Genomic DNA, 13,174 nt, shown 5'->3' with positions numbered 1-13,174 from the left:
TTTTAATACCTTTTTAAAAGGTTAGCATATTCAGAGCATTTGAAGTTTAGTCTTTTTTTTTTTTAATAAGAACTCTGGAAATATTAAATTTGAGCAGGCCTTATTGGTCTCCATAAACCAAGCAGAACAAAGCCTCTTTAATTTAAGAGTTTTTATAGCTTAATGTATTAATATCCTCAGTAGTAGAAAAATATTTCATGCTCACACAATGAAAGAAAAATGTTTTCCTTTTCAATTACTGACACAGAGACCCACAGAAAATCTGTAGCTTCAATTTTGTACCTACAGACACAGGCCTGAAGTAAACAGAGACACAAAAACCCACCAGTCCAGATCTCAAAAAGAGACTGTCTCCTTTTCAGAAGGCATAGAGTTTTTCCTAACTGAGTTGAGCTTGTAAACATAAAAAGCAAGCAACCAAAATATTAAACAATCTAGATTAGCTGTCATCTTTTACATGACAAAGAAAGGTCCCTATTATATTGACAGAAATGACTAAATGGTCACACCTTATTTCAATAAGGGATAACTTATTAGTCATGTATAGATCAGTCTCATGCATATACAACGTGATAACTATACTACCTAATGGTCATTATTTACTAAGCTCTGAGCTGAAGGGTGAAAAAATTAGACCAAACATAGGTGGAAAAACAGACTGGACCAATAACCAGAAAGAAAAATAAAAACATAAAATCAGAAGAATGAAATCAGAGAATCAATGAAGGGAAAGTTTTGCTGTCCTTATGATCCACTCCAGGGCAAAAGGAGATGAGACCCAAAAGATATTCCCAGGGGAAAATAGCTCATAAAGGTGAACAATACAGTGCAATAGGGTCCAGCAGAAAGTCTGTCTTAGTGGGAAAAAAAGTCACAAAATCTTAAAGTATATTTTTCAGAAGCTTAAAACATGTCTCTTGCAAAAGGATCTTCAAGTGAAAAGATTTAATTCATGCTATGCACAGTGGCACAAGGCTGTAATCCCAACTACTTAGGAGGCTAAAATAAGAGGATTGCAAATTCAAGGGCTAGTTTAAGCAATTTAGAAAGACCCTGTCTGAAAATAAAACAAAAAGGACAGAGGGTGTCACTTGTCTAGCATTTGTAAGAGCCTGGGTTCAATCCCAGTATTGCTAAACAAATAAGCAAACAAACACACAGAAAAATTATTAAAAAGATTTAACTAATGAATGAGAGACCCAGCTGGAGGGTAAAGTTGGTTTAAAGAAGAGTTAGAGGAAGAAAGATTTATATAGTCATTCATGAAAAGCATGATGAAATAATCTTGCTGAATCGAGGAAAAACAGGGTATGTTTTACAGAGCAATAAAATAATAAAATATAGGATTATTTTTTTCTATTGGGGAAAATTGATTTCTAATAGAAATAATTTCTTTAGACAAAAATCCACAAAGTAATTTTAATCTTCATAGAGTTTAGAACTGTAATGAACAGAAATTTCCTTAGAAATTTAAATAAGACTTGGGCTGACCTGTTAAACCATATTCTGATTTGACATTGAAAAGTAATTCTGGTATTTATTTGCCTTAGTTCCAAGTTTTTGATTGTTTTCCTTTTTTGTTCCTAAACAGTTCTAACATTTTTAATAACATTAGTCAGCATTTCTTAGTATCACAAAGACATAGAAACATGCTCAAATAACATTTTTTTTTTGCTGCATCATGACTTATTGCTTTTAGCTCCTTGAAATACATAGTGAAGAAAATCTCCAAATTTGATGTGGTATTTAATTTGTTAGGCCTTAAGTTGGCAAAGGGAGGCCTATCATTTATTTGTAGTATTCAGAATTTCAGTGGTGATTTTTAAAAAGGTCACAAGTTGTTTGGGACTCCTTTCTTTGCTTTAAGAGGGGAAGGTTCATTCCCTTTCCCTTGTGGGTGGTCTGAAATTCATGAGTTGCTTATATCAGATTGAATAGAGTGGAAGCCATCATGTAGAACCAATGAGACAAGGTCATAAGAGGCATTTGGCTTCTTTCTTTCTCTCTTTCAAATTGTGTGTTCTGGAAGAAGCCAGCAGCCATATTGTCAGGACACTCAAGCAACCTAAGAGGGGAGGAACTGAGGTCCATGCCAACAGCAGCATGGAACAGCCTCTGACTAACAACCATACAAATGAGTCATCTGAAGCAGAACTTCCAGAATAACCGCAGTCCCTAATGACCTCGTTTCTGTAATTTCATCAGAGACTTTGAGCCAGAGCACTCAGCTAAGCCACTACTAAATTCCTTAATCATAGAAACTGCAAAATAATACATGTTTGCTGTTTAAGCTGCTAAGTTTTGGAGTAATTCATTGCATAGCAATTGGTATTTAATATAATCCCTAATAGAAAATTTACTCTCTTTTGGAAACTGGAGACGTAGAATTTTGTCCCCATTATTAAGTAAATGAATTTTCTATCTTATCTAATCTACCCACTCCTTGATTCTCAGTGACCTTGCATATGGCCTCCTGGTCATCACTTGCCCACTGAGCATTACTCACAATGTGCCTAGGATGGACTTCTGAGTCAACATCTGAGGCAGACAGGTGGGAGGTTGATCACTATGCTCATCCAGAGGAAACCCACTGTAATGATTCCCTCTTATGTTGTTAAACATAATCTGGACGCCAAAGTTGGATTTTGTTCCCTGGGTTTGTTTGGATGGCTTCTTTTTCCCCATGTCCCATGGCTAATACACTGGAACATTTCTATATCCATTTATCCCTTTATTAAATGTGACATGTTTATGTTTGTAGAAATACATTTTTGGACAAATTATGAAATTAGATTCAGGTTTCCTACTTATTTATTAGACTGAAAAAATCTTTTTAATGCAATAGAAAAAAATTAAGATAAATTTCTGACAAGATGATAAGCCAGCATGGGTTGCTAGCTTCTCCCACAATCTAACCTTAAAGAGTCACATGGAGGAAAAAACAACATGTGAATAAATGAAATAAGAACTGAAAAACACTCAGGAGGAGAGAAGGTGGCTGTGTCTCAAAGTGTGAGTGCATGCGTGTCTGGAATGGGGAATGAGTTGAGAGGGAGCTTTTGGGTCGTAAACTTTTCCCTCTGGATATATTGCCCCAGAGTTAATATTATTTGCTCTCATGTGACCATGGAAGAGGAGAATGGCAGTGCCAGCCCAATGCCATTGGTGTTTGTAGGGCAATGAAGGGACTGTGCCAGGGACTGGCTTGAGTGAGGAGCTGATAGCAACAGATAAAGAAGACTTACTTCCTCCCAAGCGTTTCCTCCTGCTCATTTCCATATTCTTTGCTATCCCCTATTGTGTCAATATATCAAGAAGGGAAAAAACCCTTAGAAGAGAACAGTTTCAAAGCTAGGGGAGTCAAATATTTCCTAGAAGGACGGGGTCACAGGAAAAGAGGCAATAAACAGAACTGGTCAAGACCCTGAGTGCCCTAGCCACAGTGACATCATTCCACTTCATAAACCATGAAGAGCACAAGTTGAGGGATGGGCTTTGCCTCTCAGCTAGGACTGCTCATTCTTTAAGGGGAAAATAAGCTATCATTGGGAGAGAGCTGAGAAGCAAGACATGCTTAAGCAGACAATTAACTAGCTTAAGACAGACAATTAACTAGACTATTTAAAATAGGTAGATCAGAATTAACCCAAATGATAGATTAAGGATTTACAATACATATAAATTAATGTCCTAAAAGAGATGAGAGAATATTGGTTACATGAAGCACGAAACAGTTACAATGAAGAGCCAACTGGAAACATTGAGTGTAAAAATTGTAACAATTAAAATAGAGAATTTCAATGAGGAATAAGTAGCGTGAATGTTACAGGCAAAAAACACTATGAAGAGACTCAAAATAGTGAATTAAAGAAGGTTGCTTTCCTGGGGTTGTTTCATGGTGTGAAACCAAGAATTCAGACACAAAGCTTTTCAGCAGGATGAGAAAGGGGAACTTTTCTGGGAATTAACTCTGGACATGCAAAGCAGATCAGGGACTCAGGAGGTTGGATATAACAAAATAAAGAAATCCCCAGACCTGCTGCCACTGGTAGTGGTGCCTTGCAGGTGTGATCTCCCCTGCGCTAAAATAGTGGAGCGATACATCAGTTAAAGGATTCCCCATTTAAAAAAATTATTTATATACTGTAATTTGTTATACATAACAGAAGAATGCATTTCAATTCATAGTACAAATATAGAGCACAATTTTTTCATGTCTCCGTTTGTTCACAAAGTAGAGTCACACCATTTGTGTCTTCATACATGTACTTAGGAGGAACCCCATTTTTAGGAGGTCTGAGGTGTGTCTGGATACTGAGATCAGAGATCAAAGATACTGGCCGACTAATCTAAAAGGTGTCCTGCTACTAAAGTGTAAGATCAGTCCAAGAATATCTTCCAGAAGATGGCAGGGGAATAATAACTTAAAGAAAAGAAAATATAAAGGAAAAGGTAATAATAAAAGGGATAAATAAGAAGTGCCAGTGTATCTATGGGGCAGTCTCAAAAAGACAAAATAAATAAATAAATAAAATAATGGAGGTGAGGAACCAATCAACAAATAACTACCCAGGATTTTCTAGAATTAAGGAATGATTACATGGAAAAGATTATGGGAAATCAAATAAAGTAAACAAGGAAAACTTCACGCCTAGTGGTGTGAAATTTAAGAACATCAGATTCAAAGGGAAAATATTAAAAGCACCTAGGTACAGAGAGGAGATGACCCACAAAATTAACTAAATCAGATGGAAGTGAAACTTCTTGTTGGCAATACTTGATTCCAGAAGACTATGAGATAATAGTGTCAATGTGTTAATGAGCTTAAGGAAAAGAACTTCAAACTATATATTTGTCTTTAACAGTTACTAAGTACATGCCACAGTACAATTACTTTGCATACATTATCAACTGCCCTGACAATGCTGCAAATTAGATATTAGCCTTCTGTCATTACAAATGAGAGAAAAATGAGGCTCACAGATATTAAACAAATTTGTGTAAGGTAACAAAGTAGTAGAATGGGGAATGGGTATTTAAACCCAGATCTATCTAATCTGAAAGTCTGTCCAAAGTTTAATTTTATGTTCAGCTAAAATTATCTTTTTTTCCTCCCTATACTTGAACCTGGGGCACTCTAAATACTGTGCTACACTTATTTTTTTTTTCTTTTAACATTTTTTTTTAGTTGTCAATAGACTTTTATTTTATTTATTTATATATGATGGTGAGAATTGAACCCAGGGCCTCACATGTGCTAGGCAAGTAGTCTACCACTGGGCCATAACCTCAGCCCTTGTTGTTTTTCGTTTTGAGACAGGGTTCTCACTCAGTTGCCTAGGCTGGTTTTGAACTTGTGATCTTCCTGCTTCAGTCTCCCAAGTAGTTGGAATTACAGGTGTACACCACTACATCCAACTTAAAGTATCTCTTAAAGGCAAGATCTGAGCAGAGATATTTTGGGTCATGACCCAGCCTTAGAAGTTTTAACATGTAAAGACCACATTTGAAAACTCTCCTGTAAGAAAAGAAAGAAATCCAGGAGTCTTTGCTTGACATATGTGAAATATGGTTTATAAATAACTTAAGAAAACTTATTATGATTCAGACAAGAAAGATTTTCCTGTAAAGACACAGATGTCTATCATAATTCAAAACTAAATTCTAGCGTATTCCATGACCAAAGCTGGGAGGTAGGGTACAGCAACCAGAAGAAGAGAACTTGCACTGAATGTTTGTGCCTATGCAAAATTTATACGTTGATATCAAACCCTGGATTTGATGACAACTGGGGGTGGAGCCTTTGGGAAGTGAGTAGGTCATAAGGAGGGAGCCCTCAGGAATGGGATTAGTGACCTCAAAAGAAGAGGCTAGAGAGCTAGCTCTCTTTCTGCCCTGTGAGGATACAAGAAGTCACTGGTCTGACAACTGAGGAGGCCCTCACCAAGAATCTAACCCTGCTGACACCTTGCTCTTGCACCTCCAGCCTCTAGCACTATGAATAATGAATTTGTGTCATTTATGAACCACCCAGTCCAGGTTACTTTCTAAACAGACCAAGACAGAGTGTGATAAAATATCTTTTACTTTATAAAAAAATATTATTAAGTATTAGTAGCTTGGTAAATTGATAGAGATAAATGATCATGAATATGAGCCTTAATATGATAGAGGCATCTACCAGAGAAGACAAATACAATTCATGACATTTCTTTAGCAAAATAAATTTTGTTGTATTGAATAGAAGACAGAAAAGTATAAAAATAATGAATGGAAAATATGAAATAAGATGACAGAAATATATCAGATTATAGTAAAAATACAATAATGTATTGGCTAAGAGGCAAAGAAATTTTACAGTAAAGAAGTGAAAATATTTGCTAGGTAAAATTCAACTAGAGACAATTTTAATGTCACACAAGTAGAATTCAAGGCCAAAGTCACTATAGGATGAAAAGAGACATTGTATATGGCAAAAAATGGAAACAGATAAAAAAAGATATCATGATAAACGTCACATACATTTAACAGTATGTTCAAAATATATAAAAATATTAACTTACAGACTTAGGAGGTTAGACAGATGACTCAATAATCATAATTGGAAATTTTAGTTCACTTTTCTCAGAAACCAACAAATTAAAGAGACAGTAAGTATTTAAGAGTGGAAAATTTGTTGAAGTTTTTTTCAATTGATTTTTTTTTTGTTTTGCTGGGGACTGAACCCAGGACCTTGTGCATGTGAGGCAAACATTCTACCAACTGAGCTATATCCCCAGCCCTAGAATATATATCTTTTTAAAGTTGTAGTGAGACACAATACCTTTATTTTATTTATTTATTTTTATGTGGTGCTGAGGATCAAACCCAGTGCCTCGAATATGTTAGGCAAGAGCTTTACCGCTAGACCACAATGTAATGCAAAAACAACAATAACAACAACAAAACAAGTACATGTATAAAGGCATGAATTGGTGTCAACATACTCTGTATACAAAGATATGAAAATTGTACTCTATATGTGTAATAAGAATTGTAATGCATTTTACTGCCATGTATTTAAAAAACTAAAATCAATGAAACTAAAAAAATGAATATGTAAGTTTTTACATATTTACATTTTAAAAAACCATATATTTATGTTCAAAACTTGTACATATATGTATAAAATTTTCAATACTTAAATACATAAATTTACTCATAAAATATATTTATGTTATAAACTTTTAAAGATATCATATATTTTGTTTATATCTTAGAAATCTACATATTACATAAATTTCTTCAATAAGCAGGAAATACACATCTTGAAAAGAATGAAAAGAACATAAACAAATTTCAAAAAATGAAGATCACACTGACATACTGTTACCTACCAGTGAATACTAAAAGGATAACTTTAAAGATCCCTAAAAAACCAGAAACCCAATAGTACTGAAAAAACTCTTAGAGTAATTATAAAATATTAAGATAACTGAAAAACAATTAGAATTAAAAGATAAGAAAAATTTATATCATAAATCATGTATAACACTATTTTTATGTTCTTTTTAAATAGTTTTATCAAAAACATTAAGGTAACCACTCAGCTCAAGAAGATTAAAACATACTAGTATAGAAGACCCAGAGAAATAAAAGAGAAAAAAATAAAATGCATAAAGGCCCAAATCCATGACATAGATGACAATAAAGATTAACAAAAACCAAAGTTGTTTCTATGAAAAGATCAATAAAGCACACAAGTCTTTGGCAAGATTGATCAAGAAAATGAAAAGAAATGCAAAGAGACAAAATAAATAAATGAATGAAAATGAGTTCACTATTATAGATGTGGTATTTTAAAAATCTGAACAATGATATACTAAGAAATTTGATAACTTAATATATTTCTGAAAAAATATAAGGTGACAGAAAATTTTAAGGATCTGATAATTTTTATCTTTATTGATTCATAATGGAAAACAACTCAGAGCTGTTTAACTTATTTATACAACCAGAATAACCTTAATTTCAAACTGCATAATGAAGAGGTATACATATCTATATCTATGTGTATATCGACACAGCATACACATACATACTCCATTAAACATATGAAGATAGAAGTAAAAATCCTAAATAATTTATTATCTAGTTGAATTATATAGTGCATAAAACAATATTATTAGCATTTCATTCCAGGAATGACAGGATGTTTTAATATCAGAAAAATAATTAGTATAATGTATCTCATATGGAATAAGATAAAAATTTATCTCAATAAATACAGGAAAAGAATCTAAGTTCAATATGGATATACAATATAAAAAATCTTATAAAGCCAAGAATGGAATATTTTACTTAGTTTGATAAATGGTATACTGAAAACCTTTAGATAATATTATACAGCCTGGAGAATTTAGCTACATGGCCATGAAGATCAAGAACAAGAGAGAGACAGCCAGTACCACTACACTGTATAATGATTTTGAAAATCATTTCAATGCTTAAGAGAGATGTTAAATCTATATAAAAGATTTAACAAAAATTAATAGTGTTTTCTATAAAACAAAAATCAACTAAAAATGGATGGAATATAAGGTATAATTCAAATTACAACAAAGCATATTCCTATGCTATATCTAGAAATCAAACTATAAAAGATGCATAAATCTTAGTAAAGATAATTTTGTAATCCTTTTTAAGGACATAAAGGATTATAATATAGAAATGATATTTGATATTGATGGATGAATTGACTGAAGACTTATCAAGTTAAAGATGCCAATTCTCTTCCAAAAAATACACAAATTTAATGCTGGATACCAACATTTCTGAGGAACTTGTCAAACACATTCTGAGGAACTTGTCAAACACGTTCTAAAATATAAAGTAACATTAGTAAAAAGCTATATTAAATATGAAAAAGAACAAAATAATAATTCTCTACCTACAAGATATTAAGTGATATTGTATAGTCATTAGGCATAAAAGAGTTTAATTGACTCATAATAGGCAAATTGGGTTGAGCATGGTGGCAAACGCCTGCCTGTAAATCCCAGCTATTTAGGAGGCTGAGGCAGAGGGATCACAAGTTCAAGGTCAGTCTGAGCAATTTAGTAAGACCAAGTCTCAAAGTAAAAAAATATTAAAATGATTGGGAGCATAGCTAAGCAATTTCATTCCCCAGTATTGAAATAAAAGAAAAAGAAAAAGAAAAAAGAAAAAAAATAAACAGATCAATGTACTGTATACAGTATGTAGAATTCAGAAATAGATTTGTTTACATATGAAGAACCTGATATACAATATATGCAGTGTTAGTAATGGGGAAAATATGAATTGCTTAATACACACAGTTTAAAAAGCACATTAAAATTGGGAAACTGCCGCAGTCTGGTTGGGCACAAAATACCTGGGAGGTCACGAGCCACTTGTAGATTCAAAACAGGAACTACTTTATTGCCAGAACCCAACGGGAACTCTCCAGACCTCCACGGAAACTCCGCAAGAACCAATGGGAACTCAATGGGAACTCTGTGAGAACTCAAAAATAGCAGGCACCCGAGGTAGCAGGAGCCTCCTTATTGCCGGACAGCAGAGGTTTATATACACAACTGAATACACAGCTTGTTTCAATTTAGCATCATCCAGTTACAGCAATCAGTCATTATCTTAATAATTATACACAGCTTAACTTAATTATCATCATTTTAATGGCTCACTGGCGTTACTTCTCAACCACTCCTTCTGGCAAAATGCCAGGCGCCATCTTGACTTGGTTGTGGCTCTCAACAGGAAACGATTGTTAGATTCTTATATATTAAAATATATTCTATATCTTAGCATGTGCAAAGCCCAGGGTTTGTTTCCCAACACCAACAAACAAATAAATCATATATATATATATATAAATATATTTCATGTAATACATGTATATAATACATGTAGAATATATTATACATATTGTACAAAATAAAATAAAATGCAGAGTCTAGATAAGTCTAAGATTGCAATGTTAAAGGTAAAATTAAAAAGCTAATGAAAGAAATTTAAGGAAAAATTGTTTTCTTCTGTGAAGTAGGTATGTAGAAGATATCCTAAAGAAGACTGAAAAGCACAGCCTTATAGTAAAAATTTAATGGAATTAACTACAGTAAGGATAAGTATTCCTCAAAAGCCCAAGAGTTAGTCTTGGTCTCCAGACCTGGCAATTTGGAGGTAGTGGGCCCTTTAACCGGCAGGGCTCAGTGGGAGGTCTTAGATCCATAGGCCCTCAAGGAGGATCATGGGAACCCAACTCCTCTCTTTCTCTCTTTTGAGTCCTGGCCATGAAGTGAGGGTTTCACCATGCAGCCCCACCGTGATGTACTGCCCTGCCACAGGACAAAAGCCTATGGAGCCAATCCATCATGGATGGAAACCTCTGAAACTGTGAGCCAAAATAAATCTTTCCTCTTTCCCAAGAAGCTAGGACTAAGGCATGGACCACCATGCCCTACTCATTTTGTGCTCTTTTTAAGTTGATTTTGTTACAATAGCAGAAACTTGGTTAACAGATCAACTATATAAAACTTGTGAATTCCTGTTCAGTAAAAGTTATAGCAGACAATATTAACAGAGGATGGAATGGAAAAAAATGTTCCAGCATCTTAAATGGTCCAGGTTTAATACAGAAATATAGAAAGAACCCTTGAAAATAAAAAAAGAAACAAAGAAATGGGAAGAAAAATGAGTAATAGATGTGAATAGGCAGTTTAAAAGTCTAAATAATCTAAATGATTAGCAGGTTAGTGAACCCATAGGTAATTAAAGATATGTGAATTAAAATGATGATAAAATATTACTTAATAAAAAATAAAAAGTTTAGAAAGATGGATAAGTATCAAGTGTTGGCAAAAAAGAAGAAACAGGAACTCCCTCTTACTGCTAAAGAGAGTATAAGGGGCATAATCATATGGACAGGAGTCCTCAGTGTTTGTGTAGAAATGGGCACATGCTCAGTGTCCCACTTGTGGATGCTTATCCCTTAGAAGTACATTCAGTGAAGGTTTAGCTGCATTGTTTATGGTAGCCAAGAGTTGGTGATTGCACATTTGTGGTAGATTGAGTGATTGGTCCCCAAACTTCATTCTTCTATAACAATGTAACACATCTTCCCCCTTTCCAGGGAAAGGCCCAAGTATTTCTTGCTTGCCTTTGAGTTAGATGATGTGTTGTTATCATACAACAACCCTTCCCTGAAGACATTTATTTTTATTCAAATAAAAATCTGAATGTCCCTAGAAGATTTATTTGTAGTGGCTAGAAATAGAAAAGACCAAACTTAACCTCCATAGGCAAAAGGTTTACCAAATACATTTATGTCAGCAACAAAAAGGAGCAGGTTGGGCTGGGATTGTGGCTCAGTAGTAGAGCACTCGCCTAGCATGTGTGAGGCCCTGGGTTCAATCCTCAGCACCATATAAAAAAATAAAATAAAATAAAGATATTGTGTCCAACTACAACTAAAAAAAAAAAAAAAAAGGAGCAGGTTATTCTTATATGCGAAAACCTAGTGAAAGAAGTAGATCCCAGAGTTGATATTTGTGTGATTCTACTTATATAGCAGTTGTTGTTGTTGTTGTTATTATTATTATTATTATTCGGTACCAGGGATTCAACTCATGGGCACTCAACCACTCAGCCACATCCCCAGCCCTATTTTGTATTTTATTTAGAGACAGAGTCTCACTAAGTTGCTTAGGGCCTCGCTTTTGCTGAGGCTGGCTTTGAACTCACGATCCTCCTCCCTCAGCCTCATGAGCTGCTGGGATTACAGGCGTATGTCACTGAACCTGACTTATATAGCATTATTAAAATGATAAAATTATGGCAATAAATGTTAGTGTTGGCAGGGCTTCAGGAGGAGGTGTAGGCAAGAGAGAAGTGACTGGAATTATAAATGGGCAGCAAGAGAGATGGAAATGTGCTACATCTTGCTGTATCAATGTCAGTATCCTGGTTGTGATACTGTACTATAGTTTTACAAGATTTTGCTACTGGGAAAAATGGGTAAAGGGTCCTCTCTTTCTAAACTGCATATGAATCTATAACTTTGTCAAAATAGTAGTTTAACAAAAATATATGTATTGACTCCTCCTACTTAGGCAAAGAGAATATGAATGGGGCAAAAATATTAAGGGGGGGAAACAGTAGATAATCAACAGATCTTTAAATAGACTGATGAGGAGTATGTATTATAAGCTCATTAGAATGATTTTCTCACTTCATTCTCTAAGGATTTTTCTTTTAAAGAAGAAGAAAAAGATTGTTTAAGATTCAGGTAGCATTTTTTTCCCTTTTGGACATCCATTAAATGTTATCATTGAATTACTTTTTCAATAAATCTGATTTTAAGGACATAGAATATGCCAAAACCTTTTGCTAGATATCTCAGACATATTCATGAATGAAATAAAAGTCATCTCTACCCTCATGGAGATTATAATCATATTCTATTTCTGGTCTGGTAACTTCTACTAAAATAACAAGTCTATAGGAATTTTCCTGAATCCGGTTATCTCCTAAATTAAAATTATAAGTAAGCATGTGTCAACTCAGCAAATTTTATAATGCCTTTGAAGTTCTGAGACACTTAGGTGAGTAGGGAGATGGTGAAATTTTCTTGTGAAAAAGTCAGTGAAGCCAGTTTCTGAATATTGTTGACCTTAAACTCACTTCCTTAAAATTAAATATTCAGAGAATCATCATCTGCTTTGGTCTTAGGAGAATGAGATCGCCTGGGAGGAAGCTGTCCAGGTCGTCTGGGCAGGACCGAGAGTCTGAGACTAGAGGGAGGAGAGAACTGGCCAAAAGGGATTTGTTAGCAGGTGCAGTTCTGCCAAAGTGTAGGCTGGAAGGAAGAATATTGTACCAATAGTGCAGGAGAGTGAATCTGTGGTGGGGATGAGGTTGGGAATAAAGACTGGAGGCAGAAAAAATAAAAAAAAAAAAAAAGAAAAAGAAAAACACAAAAACCAAGGTATGTCCATGGCGAAGGGGAAATCTGGAAGTAATTACAGGAAAATTGTGTGTCTTTGCAGTTCATTTCTATGCATGGCTTGATTTGTTTCACCAGGCTGGGAATGTGGTACCAAATAGTATGGCAGAGTAGTGACCTGTCTTCCATCTCCCTCTGGATTGATCTGTGACC

Source organism: Urocitellus parryii, chromosome 5, assembly GCF_045843805.1.
Source record: "Urocitellus parryii isolate mUroPar1 chromosome 5, mUroPar1.hap1, whole genome shotgun sequence".
In the NCBI taxonomy this organism is placed as follows: Eukaryota; Metazoa; Chordata; class Mammalia; order Rodentia; family Sciuridae; genus Urocitellus; species Urocitellus parryii.
This window is presented reverse-complemented; position numbering follows the sequence as displayed.